General features: G+C 43.2%; 1 protein-coding gene across 8 annotated transcripts in view; it reads left to right on the top strand.

Annotated features, from left to right (window-relative positions):
- PLCB1 (phospholipase C beta 1) overlaps positions 1–19,424 on the top strand; it is a 648,142-nt gene that overhangs the window by 163,622 nt on the left and 465,096 nt on the right. The window contains exon 2 of one of the 8 annotated variants that reach the window (XM_045508563.2): positions 921–1,044. The exons of the other annotated variants lie outside the window; for them this stretch is intronic. The gene's annotated coding sequence lies outside the window, so the exon portion shown is untranslated. The remainder of the gene's footprint in view (positions 1–920; positions 1,045–19,424) is intronic. 8 annotated transcript variants of the gene reach the window in all.

Below are 19,424 nucleotides of genomic sequence, written 5' to 3'. Positions count from 1 at the left end.
GGCCCCTCGTAAGCACTCAGTGAATACTAGCTACTGTATTTTTATTAAGCAGTGGTAAAATTTACAAATCAGTAGAAATATACATTTAAAGTGAAAATAAAATATAATTCCTGAATTTGGAAATCTTAGATGATGGTAATTGATGAGAAGAATGGAAGTTAGTGACCCTGGGTCTCAGGGGGGTCGGCCATTCTCACTTTGAGCAATGATTCTATCAGCACCTCGTTTCAGGCAAGTTCAATTCCAGATGGAGAGCCACGGATGAGAATTTGTTATAGGGATTTATAATGACTATAACTTAGTTACCAGAGCTATTAAGCGTATGTGCACATGTCTCCATGTCTGAAGCTGGAGCTTGAAGCCTGCAGGGAAAGGAGGATGAGTATAATGTAGGGGAGAACAGGACAGGCTGGTACTTGCTGGCATGAAGCTAAAACAGACTGGACCCGTGATGGCTCTCACTTCCTCCGACCTTGACAAACAGGTGTCCTGCAGGAGTAGCCTCATCATGGAGCTGAACACGTGACTGATCAGGAGGTGCGGAAGGCAACAGAGCAGGTGAAGGTGGAGCAACCTCCTGCCCGATGAGTGAGCCATCAAATGAGTGACAAGGCATCTCTTGCCGCCCACTCTAATTAGAAACATGCAGGGAAGGAAACTGGGGGATTTTGTTTAGTCCAGCTAAGCTGACACATTCCAGAGTCACCACATACCTCTAGTGACCGTGAGCTACAACAGGAAGAGAACTGGCCTTCAGATTAGGAGCCCTGGCCGGGCGACCTGAGGGAAAACCACTGAAGAAAACCACTTTCTGGCTGTTAGGTGTCAATACTCCCCTGTATGTTAAGGAGAGTGGGGTAACTCTTTCATCCTTAAGGTCCCTTCCATACATTTGTGACCCGACCTCCTACCTCCTCTAGGTTCCGGTGTCTGCCAGTCTTGCTTATACGTTTCCTGCAGCTCTGTCCCCGGGCAGTCAGCTAAGCCAGAAGGAGGCAAGTCAAAGGAGCCGGTGTGTTTGCCTAAGCTCTCTGGGCTGCCGAGGTAAATACTGGGGGCAAAGGGCAATCGTCAGTGATGGAATTAAATATTTACCATGTTCACCGTGACCACTCGTGGGTTTCAGGGAGAGCCGACCATATTGACTGAAACGTTTCGCTCCAGTTTTTCTAATGATATGCCATCTTGACTAAATTCGCCTGCTCTCTGGGGGCCGCATGCTATTCAGCAACGTTCATTTCTTCACCTCCTTCCAGTTACGAGCAATTATCATCTTGGCAGTTTGACTCCCCTTGAATGAGTGCTTGCACACTTCATTGATGTCTGGCAGGGCTGATTCCCTCCTTGCAGGGACTTGCTTATGGGCTTGACATGAACTGTACAGAGTGCCCCAGCCACAGTGCTGGGCGTTCTGAGGGAAGATGCTATCACGAAGTTCTCTGGAACAGAAGATCCCAGGAAAGCTGCAGGGATCTGTTTTTGTTTTGTTTTGTTTTGCTTTTCTGTGTGTTGTGTGTGTGTGTTCTTACTTACCTCCTTCCCCTCCTGCTAAGGTACTAGGTCCTGGTTCACAATCTCTTATTGACACTGCCCGCTCTGGGAACCGACCTGGCTTGGAGAGAGCTGTCCTGCCTGCCGTCCTGTCCTTTCCTGCAGCGTGCATCCAATGAACGTCAGTTCCAGTATGTGAGACCCAGGCGCCCTCACCCCGATTCAGGACAACTCTGTAGGGCCGTCTCGATTCAGAGCTCCAGTGGGTCTGGCTGAGACTTCTTTAGTGACTTCTCATCACAGCCTGACCTCTCCTGCCCCCCCCTCCCCCGACCTGCTCCCTTCCCTTCCCTTCCATAGGTGTTGATTCCATAAGCATCCCTAATAGACACTGGTATAAAAATCTCTATCTTGGGGCCTGCTTCCCGGGGAAGCAAAATTGCGACTGCGGGGATACGGGGAGACATCAACTTTTTTGGGAGGTTGAAACACCTGGAGCGGAAGCTCTGTCCTGACTCGTCGATCTTGGAAGGAAATTGAGTTTCTTTTTCCCATTTGTAAATTGGTTTTGTTGAGAGGATTAAAGGCAGCTCACTTAGGGCAGCTCTCTAGTCCCTGCTGGGATCATCAGCTCCCTTCTTTCATCCCCCGGTAGCACATCGCTTTCTAGCCTGTGTAACTGACTTGTGTACTAAGTTTTATGTTTTTTGTTTACTTTCTGTCCAGCCCCCGCTTTGCCCATGCCTACCCACAAACAAGAATGCAGGCTTTACAAGGACAGAGATCTTTGTTTAGTTTGCTAACGTGTTACGAACGCATAGTAGGTGTCAATTAATACTAAATGAATGAATGAGTGAATGAGTGAATGGATGAGTGAAAAGACAAATGGAGACCAGGTGGGAGGCTGTCACAATAATGTAGGTGAGCAGTGACAGAGGCTGAGTGACAGGAAAGACTGGAAATGAGAAGTGGGAGGATTCCAAGGATTTGTGAGAAGTACACTTCACAGAAAAAAAAAAAGCAACCTCAAATTCTCAAACTTAAGGGTGCATCAGATTCTCCTGGAGGGGTTGCTGGCCCCCACCCCCGGAGTGTCTGATTCTAGAGGTCTGGGATATGGTCTGCATTGCTAACGCATTCCTGGGTAATGTTGCTCTGCTGATCCAGGTTCACACTGGCTTAGAAGAGCCTTCTTCTGGCTTCTTCCCAGGTTTTCAGTCTTACCCTCCGTCATTGTCTCCTGTGCACCCCCTGCTCCCGTCACAAGTCTCCCTCCAGGTCCTCAGCCTCGTCAGTGTCCTCTCTCAATTAGGCCCTTGGCAGGTGCCATTTCTCCTTATCTTCCTCTGGCTTTGAGAGCTTCACTTCTTTGAAATCTCCGCTCCCGTGGCAAGTCCTTGGGGAAGCCTTCCTGAGCTGGTCAGAACTAGTGTTAAGACCTTCTGTGAGTCCCTGCAGTGGGCATTTCTGTAACCACAGCCTCATTTGGATGATTATTTCTTTAAGGAGTGCCCACCATAGGAGACCGTGAGCTCCATGGCGGCAGAGCTGTGTCCCCCTCATCACCCATGCTGCCTCCCACCACCTCCGGAGGGCTTGGCCCAAATGAGCACTTGAAGTATGTGTTGAACGAGCAATTTTACCCCCCAAAACCCATGCCAATATGTGAAATTGGGGAACTTGCAAATCCTATGTATCATACAATGAAAATGCAATCCTACACCCCAGTTGATACGTAAAAGAGCTCAGCATCCAGCCCAGATTATCATTAAGACTGTGCAGCGGGAGAGGATCTTCAGCCTCTTCGGGCACCTGCTTGGACTGTTTATTAGTACTCATCTTGGTTCAGTTTAATAAGTTCTTTGGTTATTTTGTTCATCGTAGAAATGAAGAGTAAAATGTTAGCATTTGCCTTGTAACAATAGAACTTCAGAGTTTTAAAGACAATTGTTACATAAGCCACTCATCTGTTCTCTTTTAGTTTGTTTGAAACTCTCATTATTTCCTCTCGAGCACTATTGACATTATTTTCCTTCTTGGAGAGCACATTAAGTTATTTCTTTTCTTCTTCTTCTTCTTCTTTTTTTAATCTAGCGTCTCAACTCGTGTATGAGAATGCAGAGATCAACACTGAGCTTGAAATTCACAAATAAAACGGCAGTTACAACCAACCAAGCATTATTTCTCTAAAGCCTTATCTCTGTGATGTGCCCTAATATTCATACTAGGGCTGTAATCGGAAAAACATTTTGTAATTTTTTCTATCATTTATATAACCCCTCGGGGTTTTTTAAAAAATTCCTTTAACCACATCAGAGATAGGTATTTGTATATTTTTTCCCCTGACCTTACAGTAATGCAAGTACATTATTAACTCCTACTTTGATTTTCTGGGGAGAAAAAAACTTTAATTGACTATAATGCACCTGAGTTAAGACCATTTTGAGTAGTCAGATGCAGATCTTCTGAACCTTCCATTTCAGAACATTTTTAATGGACTAGGCTAAATGTTATTTTATAGAAACTCCCGTTCTTTTTTGCTTGTTTGTTTGCTTGTTTAGTAATTGTTTGTGTTGCTACTCAGTTACACAGGTACACCAGGGAAGACCTGAGGCTGCTTTATCCTTCCCTGGGTTCCCACAGGTTAGCACAGTGCCTTCCACATGGTTGGTGCGTGGTGAATTTTTATTCATCGATTGCTGTTAACCAAGTTTTATTATTCTTTCTTTACCCAAGGACGCTGTATTTTCTTTTGTGGGTTTGCATGACAATATTATGTTCCTTGAAGAACAGATAAGAAAAAGTTGGGAAAAACAGAAAAAAAAAATCCTGAAAAGGTGGTTATCAGTGAACCAGTAAAACGTTTATCTTTGTGTATGTATTTTATGGTCTGATTCTCAAATAGTAGGAGAGTCAAAGAATGAAATTCTTAAAAATTATAATTTATAACCCTTTAAGTAGTAAAAGTAAGAGTGGTTTTCCCTCCTTGTTTTTATAAAATAGTCACTTTTTTGGTTTGGCAAAAGTGATATATTTTTACCCTCCTTCCCACAGCTAATCCTCCCCAGTTAGAGTACCCTTTGTTTAGCTGTATTTTATATATATATATATATATATATATTTATACACATATGCACACATACACACACACACACACACACACACACACACAGACTTATGTGTGTTAATTATGCAGTGACTGCTTTTTTACAGCTTCAAGAACATAGGTCTTGGAGTCATAAAAAATGATATTGGAATCTTAGCCTCTGTTACTGTATCCGTTACCTATAATGCTGCCTAGAGAATTATTCCAAAACTCAGTTGCTTAAAACAATAAGCATTTATTTAGCTCCTTATCAGTGGGATGGAGATGGGCAGGGGTCAGCTGGGCAGTTCCTCTGGTCGCCTGGCCTGGCTCACCTGTCTGTCTGACAGCTGGGTGACTGCATCCTGGGTGTCATCCTCCAGCAGGTTAGCCAGGGCATGGTCACATGTTGGCTGGGCAGGGCTCCGTAAGAGAGAGAAAGAGAGAGAGAAAGAGGGAGCGAATCTAGGCTACATATGACATGCTGTCACTTCTGGCGCATTCTGATGGCCAAAGAACATCACGAGGCCAGCCGGATTCAAGAGATGTGGAATGAGTCTCAACTTCTTGAGGGCAGAGGTCATGGGTACTGGGAGCTTGGTGAACTGGGGCCATTTCCGCAGTCTCCGGCGGCTATTCACCAGCTGACTTAGAGCGATTTCCTCTTACCTCACCCAGGTAAGGAAGGAGGGCTCACACTTCACTTTTCCTTATTGTGACCCCATGGACAGTGCATTGCTTTGATCAAATAAAGACCCTCCTCACTCGACAGCCAAGGCACTGAGTGAGCCCCTGCAGAGCATCACTTCACCACGTGATGATGGAAGGAGAGGCCTCACTGAAAGTACGAGCACCAGGTTTGCAGTGACAGGGCGAGCTATGTGACTTGGTATCTTGTCTGCCTGTGTGCTCCTGGATTTAGAACAATGCGTGCAACGTTTCCCATAAGCATATGATGCGGGAAGGAACAGTCTTCTCTTTGTGCTGTTAAGCTGTTTTTAATCAAGTTAGTATGTTTTCCTTTCAGATCTTTCAGAGGAACACAGATGCACATATGTGTGAAACGGAGGGTGTGGGCTTCAACCACAGACCTCGGACAGTCCGTGTAGCTGTGTTGATCCTTGCCTGCCAGGCATGGGCTCCGAGCTCCCTTCTGTGGGCACAGCCGAGTTTTAGAGGCTGAGTGTCAGGCATCCAGGGTGTCCCTATTTTGCAGATGAGGGAATTCACGTTCACAGACATTGTCTTGCTTCAGTGAGGACATCCGTCTGTGGTCCCCTTGCTGCTCTGGCTGCCTCCCTTCAAGCCAACTCTCAGGGAAACCAAGCCATGACTTGGGCGTTTTTCACCCAGGTCTGGCTTTGTCCTGCTGCCCACTCAGTACCTAACCAATAAGACTTTCCTTTGCCATCCATTCCATGTTATCAAAGAGTGCCAAACAGATTTAATGAGAAATAGGTTTTTTTCTCCCCAGCTTTACTGAGGTATGAGTGACAAATAAAAATGGAGTATATTTACGTGATGTTTTGATATATGAATACACTGTGAAATGGTTACCACAGTCAGGCTAATTAACAAATCCATCACCTCACATAAATACCTTTTATATGGTGAAAATACCTGAAATCTCAAGTATACAAATTTCAAGTATACATTATTATTAACTAGAGTCTTCGGGACTGGCTCCTTTTGTAACTGAAAGTTTATATCCGTCGAGCCGTCGCTTCCCTTTTCTCCTGCCTCCTAGCGTCTGGTAATCTCCATTTTAAAGAAATAAATGAAATAATTAGGAAAAAAAGGACAAAAGGGAAAAATAACAGGACAGAGAGAGGAAGGGGTAGAGGGGGAGGAAAAGAAAAGAAAAAGCAAGCATAGTGGATTGCAATTTTTTTCGATCATCCTCAGTTTTTGGCTCACCCACCCATCACTCTGAACTTCTCAGTTAGCATGCATCACTGAAATAAATTATTTAGCCAGTAAACTAATTTTCCATGTTCAAAAGAAGGTGGTACACAATACCAGCAACTTGCAAAAGTATTCTCCTGGATTTATTTTATTTCTTCGGCTATGTACTTGTTCCCTTTTATAACAAAATGTAAACACATGGGAGAAATATTGCTGATTTGAAACAGATTTTAAATCAGGCAGCAGCCCTGTGCCTGCTTCCAGTTGTTATTCATCAAACCTCTTATTGTCATCCTCCAAGCACTGTACAAATTTGTTTTCCAGTCCTCTGTTTTCCTCATGTAAACTTTCATGTTCTCCTGCCTACGTGTTCGGTAGATGTTCGTGAACATCAGCTGTTTAAGTAAACATTTTTGCTGCCCTGGAGGTTAGGAGAGACTTTGAAGCAACTGGAGGGGTGATATGGGTCCTGGGATGGGAACAGTAGGCTTCTGGCTAACAAGCCAAAGAGGGCAAGGGGTCCTTTACATATTTCATCAGAACTCTGTGATTCTCAAACATCACACATCATAAACTCTGTTGGTGCAGGATCAACAGCAAAATTAGACTGGCTTTGATAACAATAAATGATCTAGAACTGTGTTACCAAGTCCCCAAGATGTTTCCACGTGAGTGAAAATCCCTGAAGACCACCAGCATGTTTCCGCTCTCACCTGAGCATGGCGTTGGGGAGGACTCGGAGCACCGTTGTGGGGGTGTCGCTGCCCCACCCAGGCTCCCCTGGCAGCCAGTCTATGCTGCTAGCTTCTGGCTGTTAGTACTGCTGACTTTCTGTCTAAGGGAACTCTCTGGCCTCTGGAATGTTCTCAGCGTGTGCTGGGTAGACTGAAAGTGTGGGGTGTTCCAGCCCAAGCCCTCTGTCATCACAGGAGGGCTTCGGTAGAAACCCACATCCCTCTGCTTTCAGTTGGGACAGATCTGAGTTATTTTCTCCACAGGAGGACTGAGACCAGCAACACCTACCTGTTTAAGAAAATACCCGCTCCTGGCTTCCTTCACCTTCCTGCGCAGCATGTCCAGTTACCCGTCATTGCTTCCTGGGGTTCCTTTTCCCAGATAAACTCCTCACACTCCAGCTTTTATCTCTGGAATGTTTCATAGGAGCCCTCCTGAGGACATCTACCATCATATTCCAAAAATTAGATCACTGAAGACATCCTGATTTTTAAAAATTGATTGATTGATTGATTGATTGATTGATTTAAACTATAGTCAGTTACAACACGTCAATTTCTGGTGTATAGCATCGTGTCCCAGTCATGCAAACACATAAATATATTCATTTTCATATTCTTTTTCATTAAAGGTTATTACAAGATTCTGACTATAGTTCCCTGTGCTATGCAGAAGAAAATTTTTTTAAATCTGTTTTATACATAGTGGCTGACATTTGAAAATCTCAAACTCCCCTGAAAATGTATTCCGTCCCACACTCTTTCCCCCGGTAACCATAAGACTGTTTACTGTGTCTGTGAGTCTGTTTCTGTTTTGCAGATGGGAATTCATTTTTCTGTCCTTTCCTTTCCTCTGTGAACCCTCCTCCATCTCTCCTTTTCCCTTGCGTACTGAGGTTCAGTAGCCCCATCCTACAAGGTTAAGCTCTTTGGAACACTGTGTAAGGAATGCCATCAGCTAAGGAACACTGTAAATACAAGCAAGTAGGTGGGTAGACTGCAACACGGGCATCTTAATAATCCTGTGGGTGGGACCCTGAAGGGAAAAAAAAACCAAAACTCATTAAATTTCAAGTTAGAAGTTAGTTATAAGAATAGAATAAAAAGATAGGGGATATTCTACAAGCATTTCTTAAATTACTTTTAAAGACCCTGAGATCATCAGACATGAAGTAGAAAAACACTTAATCTAAATCAACACATGGTATTTCTCAGAACGTAAAAGAGTCCGTAAATTTACTTCCAGGGTTTTGAATTAAAAGTGACAGACAAAGGCGTAGATTTGGAAAAGCTTCCCCAGGATTCTCCTTCATTCGGTTGAGTGGGCAGCCTACCTGGTCTGTCAGAGGAAAGGAAGTCACTGTTGCTGACCAGACCCGTGTTGAATTGTTTGGGGCTGTGCCGCTTGTCAAAATGTGGCAGAACGGACGTGAAAAATATACCTCGCGTTGTGTTGGAATTGAAAGGAACCGTTTGTGTTCATTAGAGGAGTGAACCTTTTGCAAAAAGCCCCCTGCTGCAGTCAGAACTCCATCCCACCGAGTGAAAAGAGTTTCCAGTCCAACCCAGTTCACTGATTGATTTGGAAACACAGTCCCCAGAGAGAGGTGATGCCAGAATGTACTTTGTTACACACACTTGATGAATTTGGCCACTTTTTTCTTTTCTCTTTTTTAATATTTCATTTATTTATTATTGTATTATTTAATTGTGGCTGGGGGAGGTAATTAGGTTTATTTATTTTTGGAGGAGGTACGAGGAATTGAACCCAGGACCTTGTGCATGCTAAGCGTGGGCTCTAACACTTGAGCTATACCTTCCCCCTACTCTTTTCTTTCTGATATGCTTTCTCTCCTTTCTACAATACAGTCATGGATACTCCAAAGCAAGGAAATCTATGTATAAGTACATAATGTCACAGGCATCAATCGATGTGTAACATTATCACCCCAAACTTAGTTGTGTAAAACAGCAATAAGCATTTGTTATTCTTACTTGTGATGGTTCTGGGTTCAAGTCGGTGGTGATCACCGGAGGTCTCTCAGGAATCCGCACTCAGAATGTGTCTGGGGCTAGAGTTACCTCAAAGGCTTCCTTCTCCTCTGATACATTTGTTGTCTGGCTGGGAAGACTCAAACAGCTGGGGTGTGGGACCACTGGGAGTCCAGGGCTTGGATCTCCCTCTCTGTTCTTTCCACGTGGTCTTCGAGCAGCATGGAGTCAGGATGGCTGGGCTTCCCACCGGGAGCCTCACTGCTCCAAGGATTCAGGTCTCAAGGGCGAGGGAGAGCCAGGCAACAGCTGTGTTGCCCTTTCTGACCTGGGCTTCTGTAAGTTAGAAGCAAATCACTGAGGCAGCACATGGTTCAGAGAGGCAATTAGGCTCCATCTCTTGATGGAAGGATTATCAAAGAATTTGAAGACTTTTTTTCTTTTTTAACCACCATATTTAATAATGATTCTATTTCATCATGACAGGGCCTTAGCACTGTTGGTAAGCCCACTGCATCTGGCCTAATACCAGGCTCAGTCATTGCTGGAAAGAATTGGCTAATTAAATGTATCAGGATTATCATACGGTCATACTTTTTGCTAATTTTTATGTGCTGTGCAACTGTTCTTTTAAATGTATTTATCTAGAGGAAGAGTTAAGTGGGAGAACTAGAGATTGAGAAGTGAGGTGTTGACTTCTAAATCAAGAATAAATATATACTGTTGCTTTTTTCCTTGAATTCAGCTGACATCTACAGTGACTGTTGTAAGTATAACACTGTGTGAGGCTGCTGTGATGAGTACAGCTAGGTGAAGGAGGTTTTAAAATCACAAACAGAACGTAGTCCTAGGTCTTTCAGGAGCTCACGGTCCCTCAAGGGCCTGTGTGTGTGTGTGTGTGTGTGTGTGTGTGTGTGTGTGTGTGTGTGTATGCATGCATGTGCAAAATTCATTGACAAGGATTATTTACCCATCATCACAGGAGTCATGCTAATGAAATATTACTGAAACATGTCTTGATGCTCTGTAGAAGCATCAGGCCACCATTCCCAACATTCTCCCAAGTCCCTAATCAATCCAAAGGACACTTTTAAACAACAGACTTTGTTAGAGAGGGTCCAAAAAAAAGTTGATCACATCAGGCAATGATTATTTTTTTGGTACTACAAATTAGGATTTATGTATCATAAATTTCATGCAGATGTTTGCTGAATGAATGAGGCTTTGCGTAGCATCATTGGGCAAAACCTGCTATTGACAGGTCTTCTGTCTAGGGACCAGGGACCTCCTGAACTCTCTCGAGATAGATGTGTTGAAAGAGAATAGGAACCTGCATTTCCTCTCACTTAATAAAGTGTAATCGATGTGAAGAGGCATTTTCTCATTGACCTTCAGTGATATTTTGGGCTCATGAATGTGTAAACAGTAGCATCCCAGCCTGCTACCAGAATCACGTTCTCAAAGATCAGACCCAGGTAGTGTTTACTTGTTAGATTCTTTCTCCTAATCTCTGAGGTTATTTTTCTTTCGGAGTTCCGCCATGGACATAGGATTGGCTAGGGGTAGCAGATGCCATAAGTGCTCCCCGCCCCCCATCCCTCAAGCCTTTCACTGTGCTTCAGCCCTTTCCAGCTGCCAAGATCTGGAATCTCTGCCTGAATGCTGCTCCTTTTATTTTTTCTCAAAATTCTGAATGCTGCTCTGCTAGAATGTGTGGCAGGCAGGTGTGCCGTAGACTGTTTCTAACCACAGGAGCGGTCCTCCAACAGCAGCTTTTGTGAATTGGTGTATAAATGCCTTGGCTCCCTCTGGCCTGGGGCGTGATGACTTGACAGGTGTTCTGCTCTGGCTCTGAGGGTTCTGCTCGGCACCCCCAAAGGTCAACAGAGCTGCCTTTCTTCATATCATACTCCATTGGCTCTCTTTCCCTCTCTCTCTCCCACTTCGCCTTCCAAAAAAATCACTGTGTTCAAATCCTTGTCACAACCACTGCTTTTAAAACCCAAACTAAGATACTGTGACTGGGGGGCTAGGTATTTGCCAGGTATTCATAGGGACTTGGCACTGAAGAATTTCTAAATAATTTTCAAAGGATGAAAATCTGTACATTTTTGATGATATTAGACATGGACACGGTACAGATACAGATTGCAGGTACTTTTCATGGAAGTTCTCTTCTTGTTACAATCATGATACAAGCGATTAGAAGACGCCAGCTGTTCACAGGTGTCGAAGTCATGGGGGTTAACAGGTGAGATGGAAAAGAAGAGACATTTCGGACTTTACAATAAATAAACAACTTAGAACTTTCAGCGTCACTTTTCTCAGTTAGATAAATTAATGCATAATCTTTAAAGCCATGCTTTCGATTTCAAGTGTCAGGTCTTCACAGGAAGGACTCCCATTCTGAGCTGAGATTTCGCACTTTAAACCATTATTCTGAAATCTTCTCTTGAAATCGTTTTGTTGGGTTGTGAACATCCCTGTGTTTCACGAAGTTATGTTTCCGCTGGAAAAGTTTTAAATATTCTAACAGGAATACTTGCTTGGGAGATTCTTACCATCCTTGGCATGGGCGTGCTATGGTGTTAATCCACCTTTCCATTTAAATAAAGTTTTTATTAGGCAGCTACGGAATCAGGAACTGACTTGAAAAAACACTTAGGTGGTACATAGAATGTGCCAGGCGCTGTTCTGAGAAATTTATCATGTATTAAATCATTTTATCCTCATAATTGCCCACTTAATAATGTTACCTATTTTAACATGCCTAAGGTCATGTGCATATGATCTGGTGGAGCTAGGATTTGAACGCTGCCTGTCCCTAGAGCCCATGCTGTTGAATATATATGACGTTCCATCCAGGACTGTTCGCAAGCAGCTCTTGTTAAGTAGGAAGGTGATGGGCAGATAATTATAGAATTAAATGATATAGTGGAATGTTCAGAAAGTGCTAGGAAGCCCAGAGGGTGAAGGGCTGACCTCCCCTGGGGGATGTGGAAGCCCCACAGAGGACAGCACCCTTGACCTGAATTGCAAGGGACATGGTCCATTGAAGGAGCTATGGTTTCCGGGGAACCAAATATTTCAGAATGTATTGAAAATCTGTGTGAAGCTCCAAGTCCTTGTACCTGCTTTTCTACTCTAGTTAAGAGTAATTAAAGTTTTATTTTTTTAAAAGAGATTTACCCTTTAGGGTTGTGTAAGTAAATATTTTACTCTCTGTTAAGTGTTCCTACTTGGGAGTGTAAATATCTGCTGATGTGTTTACACGGGCCAACTTCAGAACGATTTCTAACCTGTTTTCCTCTGCTCTTGAAAGTAAGTGTTACTTCTCTGGGAAATGATGGAGTATCCATTGAGCTCTGCAGAATAGATATTTAATACAAAGTAATTTATGTGGTTTTAATTTTGCCTTTGCTGCTCCTTTGTCAGCTAGTAAATGTTCACCCACATACCAAGAATAAGACGCTGAAGCTGGAAGGTTTGCATTCCAGCTCAGCTCCCACAGCAGAGCAGAACAGTGCTGAAGGCTGCAGTAGGCAATTTGCAATTGTTTTAAAGCTTTCTAGGAATGATAGGTTATGGTTTTCCTTGGCCTATGATTTAACCAGTCTTAAAAAATACATTTCTTTCTCATGACTCAGAAGATTGTTCTTGGTGTAGATTATTTACTTCATCAAAGGTCTACTGGTGACTGAATTCAACTACTAACCAATGACATTTTGAAGCCACAAGGTGCCTATTACTAAGCATATCTTCTGTCCAATTAATCCCCAGTAGCTTTTCCTTCTTAAAAACAAATTTTAAAAAGGAATCAGGAGAAGCAAGATGTCAGAGTAGGATGCTTGTAGCTCACCCTCTCCCACAAATACACCAAAACTCACATCTACGGACCCACTCAGCCAACCAGAGCACCTGCTGAACTCCGACAGAACATCGCCCTCTTCAAAAGACAAAGACACCAAAAATCTGGTAGGTGAAAAGGAAAAAAGAAAGAATGAAAAACAAAACAGTGCGGGGCCAGTCCTGCAGGGAGGGAGCGGCAAAGGAGGACTAGCGCTTGTTCGCTAGGTCTCCCCTCTCCAACGGAGAGGCCAGCGGGACGGAGGGGGAGCCTCTGAGGCTCGGATCTGTACAGAGCAGCCCTTGACCGACAGAACTAAGTTAAACAGGCACAAAGGGTCCCCACGACACCCAGCCCGAGACACGAGCTGCCAGCTGGGGGCAGGGCCAGGCTGCCCGAGCCGGGTGGAGGACGGGGACTGGAAGGTGCTGCACACCGTGGCTGGGAGGGGATACCGAGCAGAACAACCTTGGTCCACCATAAATTGTGAAAAAAGCAAAGCAACACTGCTGGTGTGCCCTGGGGGGAGGGGTGCCGTAGCCTTTGTCTCCTTGGAACTGCACGGCCATTACTGGTGCTTCTTGTGAGAAGAGAGGTGGGGCGCAGCCACAGCCGCCATCTCCTATGCACAGCGCCCATCTCCTAGACAAAAATCTGCACCTGGGGTCTCCACAACCTCCTAGGCAGGACTGAGACTTGTTTACAGCCGGAGGCAGATGGGATCTTTCTGCCTTGGCACTTCAGAGAACTCGCACTGCCAAGACAAAGAAGGAGCAGAGATTTGGCGCAAAGCAGGGGTGAGGCTGTTCCGCGGTCTTCCCTGAACCCGCCTATGAAGCGCCAACCCGAGGTGGAGCAGGCAGCTGCACAGAGCAGCGGAGCGACCTGCGCCGGGAGACGGCGGGTGGCCACCCGCCTTTCTGGCAGGAACACAGCACCTGACCACAGTGCTGGGAGGGAGTGTGATCCACCCACCTGCCTCGCCCAAGTGCAGCATCTGACTGCAGCATCGGGAGGGGGAGTGACCCGCCCACCCATTGGGTAAGAGCTCAGCACCTGACCCAGTGTTGGGAGGGGGCGGGATCTGCTAGCTGACAGCCACTGGGAGCAGCACAGATGAGGGCGCCAACGGAGGGCCTCTGGAAACAGCAAGCTGAGTTCATGAAACATGGCGAAGACACAAAGACCTCTCGATAAAATCATTAAGAGCACACTGTCTCCAGGAGAACTAGATAACTGATACTCCTTAAGCCACAGTGCCAGAGAGATATGAACAATATGAAGAAGCAGAGGAACCACTCCCATTTAAAAGATCAAGAGAAATCTCCTGAAAGCATAATCAAGGAAATAGACATTGATGGCCTACTAGATCAAGATTTCAAAAAAGGAGTGATCAAAGTACTGAAGGAACTAAAAGAAATAGTATTTAGAGATATAAAATGTCAACAATGAAATGGAAGCCATAAAGAACCAAGTAGAATTAGTAAACTCATTTGCTGAGAGCTGACCTAAAGGCTGTGCAAAAGCAGACTAGATAATGCAGAGGAATGAATAAGTGACCTAGAAGACAGGACAACAGAAAGCACCCAATGAGAACAGCTGAGAGAAAAACAAATAAAAAACAATGAGAACAATATAAGGGGCCTATGGGATAATATAAAGTGTGCCAATCTATGCATAATGGGGTTCCAGAAGGGGAAGAAAAAACAAAGGGGATTGAAAAGGTATTGGAAGAAATGACTGAAAACTTCCCAAACCTAAAGAAGGAATCAGATATCCAAGTACAGGAGGCTCAGAAGGTCCCAGACAGGAAGAAACTAAACAGACCCTCACCAAGACATATTATAATCAAGAGACCAGAGTCAAGGATTAAGAAATGATCCTAAAGGCAGCAAGAGAAAAACAAAGACTGAGTTTCAAGGGAACCTCCATAAGGCTGTCAGCTGATTTCTCTACACAAACACTACAGGCCAGAAGGTAGTGGCAAGATATATTCAAAGTCCTGAATGAAAAAAAGATGCAGCCTAGGATACTCTATCCAGCAAGGCTATCCTTTAGAATAGGAGAGATAAAGAACTTCACAGACAAGCAAAAACTAAAAGAGTTTAGCAACACTAAACCCATGCTAAAAGAAATATTGACAGGTCTACTCTAAATAGAAAAGAAGCAGGATGCTACAGAAATGAGAAACTCATAACTGGAAAGGTGATAACTACCATGAATTACAAATAGAATAAACACAAAATTGTAAAAGAAGACATCTAAATCATTAAGAGTGGGAGAGGGGAGCAAGGAAAGCCACAGTGGAAAACAGTATGGAGATTTCTCAAAAGACTAGGAATAGACTTACCACATGACCCAGGAATCCCGCTCCTGGGCATGTGTCCAGAAGGAACCCTACTTCAAAATGACACCTGCTCCCCAATGTTCATAGCAGCACTATTTACAATAGCCAAGACATGGAAGCAGCCTAAATGTCCATCAACAGATGATTGGATGAAGAAGAAGTGGTATATTTATACAATGGAATACTATTCAGCCACAAAAACTGACAACATAATGCCATTTGCAGCAACATGGATGTTCCTGGAGAATGTCATTCTAAGTGAAGTAAGCCAGAAAGAGAAAGAAAAATACCATATGAGATCACTCATATGTGGAATCTGAAAATAAATAAATAAATAAATAAATAAATAAATAAATAAATAAATAAATAAATAAATAAATAAATAACAGAGACAGACTCATAGACATAGAATACAAACTTGTGGTTGCCAAGGGGGCGGGGGGTGGGAAGGGACAGACTGGGATTTTAAAATGTAGAATAGATAAACAAGATTATACTGTATAGCACAGGGAAATATATACAAGATCTTGTGGTAGCTCACAGCGAAAAGAAAATTTGACAGTGAATATATGTATGTTCATGTATAACTGAAAAATTGTGCTCTACACTGGAATTTGACACAACATTGTAAAATGATTATTAGTCAATAAAAAAATGTTAAAAAAAAAATGGAATCTGAGCCAGGTTGCATCTTGTTTTTATTTTACTTTGTGGCCTTCCAGAAGTTTCTCAAATGTATATCAAGCCTGAAACGTAACTCTGAAACAAAAGATGGTATTTGATATTGAACAGAAGTTGAAGATTGACACGGCTATTTTCATGGGGTCGAAACAAAAGATCTAAACAAGATGGAGGGTTTATTTCTTTTCCATGTTTTTTAAAATTAAAAAAAAAAAATTGGGGGGGTTAATTAGGTTCATCTATTTGTTTATTACTTTTTGGTAAAGGTACCAAGGATTGAACCCAGGACCTCGTGCATGCTAGCCATGCACCCTACCACTGAGCTATACCCTCCCCTTTCTTTTCCATGTTAACGTCTGAACCCGTGGACAGTTTAGGGTAATTGTCCAAATATCCTGGTTTCTTGTATCTGGGTTCTGCTGTATGTATGCTACACTATTCACGTGGCTGAACATGGGTCACAGCCCCATGTCCGTGTTCCAGCAATGGGAAGGGAGAGGAAAGTGGACAGCAAGCGGTTTCCTTTCAAAGACATGATACAGAATGTTAATACATCATTGATGCTCACATCCTGTTGGCTAGAACTGAGTCAGATGACCATGCTTCGCTGCAAGCAAAGATGGGAAATGTAGTCTCCAGCTCAGTGGCCAAGAGTCCAGCGAACACTTACAGGCTGCACTTACCAAAAGGAAGAAAGGTAGCAATAGATACACGAGAAAAGTGGCAGTCTCTGCCAAAGAAGGCTTGCGCATCATAGTTTAATTTGGTGGATAAAAGAGTCTTCCTAATTTCACTTCATGCACAGTTCTGTATTCCAATTTTTCAATGGACTTGTGGTACACTTAGGCCCCCAGATACTTTTCTGAGGCTTTTCTGGCTGGTAAATTATTTCACGCATTGTTGAAAAAATATATTGTCTTCTAGTTGTCACCGTATAAAAACCAATTATCTTTCATTCATTGCACTAACAATAAGTCTATATTATATATTAAAATAAATAAATAGTGATATATTAACATAAGTAGCAATGCACACACACATACACACGTGAAAACATGACTGGGGCAACTTTTCTTCTATTGTTCCACAGATCCTTTTTCCTCTCGTTTCTTTTGCTGAAATTCTATGTTATAGCTTAAATCAGAATTCTGCTGCTTCTGCAGAGTGCCCAAAATGGAAAGAGGAGGCAGATGCAGGAATTGCTGGAGTCTGCAGCCAGCCTTTTTCGTCACTGTGTTGGCTTTTCTTATCTTAATTTTTAAGCATATGACTAGTGGGGTTTTTTTTTGGGTGCATTGCCTGACAGCAGTCCTAACCATTACATTTTAATTTTTGTTCTGCATCATTTCTATTGGCATGTTTTATTATTTCTTCATCCTTAGAGGATTTATACATAATATATTTTAGGTGTTATCATACAGGAATTATATAATTTTATGAGTTAAATAAGTGAACACACTGCTTTGCTACTTTGGGTGTGTTAAAATTGATGCTGTTTTGAGTTTTGATATGCTCAGTGACAGATGCCACCAAAATAAAATATCTCAAGAGAGTTCTTGCTGCTCCATCATTCCTAGAAGGCTCCTCAGGGGAAGGAGTAGGGAGATGTCTCAGAAAGAGAAATGAACCATAAACATAATGTTATGGTATGGCCAACTGATCATGGGCATCTAGTCAACTAACCAGATACCCATAAGACACAGCGTTGAGTGCAAAATCAAGGACATGCTCTCAATCTTGAACAGCCCCAATATTTTCAAAATCTGTGGTCAAACAAGAAAGCAAGATTCCAGTGATGTCCTCAGTCAGTACTGTTACCCAATTGGTTAGCTTCTGGAGGTCTTAAACAACAACATTTAGTTCCTGTATTTATCTCCAGTATTCTATAAAGGAAGAAGTTTTTTTTTTTTTTACATGTATCCCTATTAATCTCAGCCTCTTTCAGAGAAGACTTCTAAAATGTTTACTTGCTTTTCTACCAGATGTGTTTGGAAGCAGTTGAAAGACTCCCCACCAGAGCTGCCAGGTCTTTTGAGTTCAGGCAGCATCTTATCCTATCAGCCTGAAATAAAGACTCATTTCTATCTGCCACCTTTGCAGCCTTTGCTCCCTTCCCCTCCTCACATGCAGGCGACTGAGATGTTTCCTTCTTTCAGCTGCAAGAAATGGCAGTGATCCAGCTCCTTGTTGAAACTACCAGATTTTGTCCCATGTGCAATGATAATACCACCAAGGGCAGTGACACCTTCCTCTGCTAGTGGAGCCCAAAGCTAGCTTGACAGTGAGATCACTCACCGTTCAGCATCGTTCTTTTATGAAAAATCATCATTTGATCTGGGCTGTGGTTCACTTATGGAGTTTGCTTCAGAGTCGGCCTGTGCCGACTCAAAGCTGTGCCTCAGCCTGTACTTAAGTTAGAGTTTGGTCTCTCTACCTCCAGACCAGCTCACCATAGTGCATCTGCATGAGGACCCTGCTTTATGAATTTCAGGAAATCTCTGACGCAGCAGAAATGTGCATCATTGCATTAAAAGAAACATTACCTCAGTGTTTGTAAAGGAGCTGTGTTTCAGGTTTCTCTCTTACCATTAAATGATGATATATTTTGCATTTGCAAATAGGAATATAGGTAGGTGACAAGTGGATCTTCGGGAATAATTCTTTCCTGGCTGCAGAAACCACTTAGTTAAAGATCTTCCCCTACTTCTGCTAAAAAAAAAAAAAAAAATATGTAGGCTACAATCTTGGGGCCTTAGATTGAATGGACACAATGATATTTAGTCAATAATAATAGCTAATATTTATTCATTGCTTACCACGTGCTGGGCCTTGTTGTTAGAACTTACACTGAATTAGCTCCATCATCACAGCAACCAGAGGGGGCAGATATTACTCTCATTTTTCTTACGAGATGGGAAGCTGAATCACAGAGAGGTTAAGTAACTCGTACCATGTCTCACAGCCGGAACTCTAAAGCTGAGATTTGAACCCAGATTCCAGAGCCTGTTGGCTTAACTGATGTAACAGGGACACAGTTCTTCCAAGTGTTGCATGTAAGTGCTCAGGAGGTCGCATTTTGTAGCCATAGAAGAGCCATGCTGCACTGGTAAAGGGTGCTCATGGGCAGTCTCTCCAGTGTTACTCTAGCTGACTGCCTGGTTCAGGATTTCTGTTTTCTCAAGGTTTCCTGCAAAGTCAGCACAGCGTTCCGCAGGTCCGTTTTGAGGATAAGCTCGTCGGCACGTGACAGATTCTGAAAGACTGTATCTGGGCATTTTGATGGCATTTGTTGTTGGTTGATATGAAGGAATATTATCCCGATCTATTTTAACAGCCCCTGAG

The sequence above is a fragment of the Camelus bactrianus genome, chromosome 19 (genome assembly GCF_048773025.1).
Source record: "Camelus bactrianus isolate YW-2024 breed Bactrian camel chromosome 19, ASM4877302v1, whole genome shotgun sequence".
Taxonomy (NCBI): Eukaryota; Metazoa; Chordata; class Mammalia; order Artiodactyla; family Camelidae; genus Camelus; species Camelus bactrianus.
Note: the sequence above shows the minus strand (reverse complement) of the source record. Positions and strands in the feature narration are given on the sequence as shown.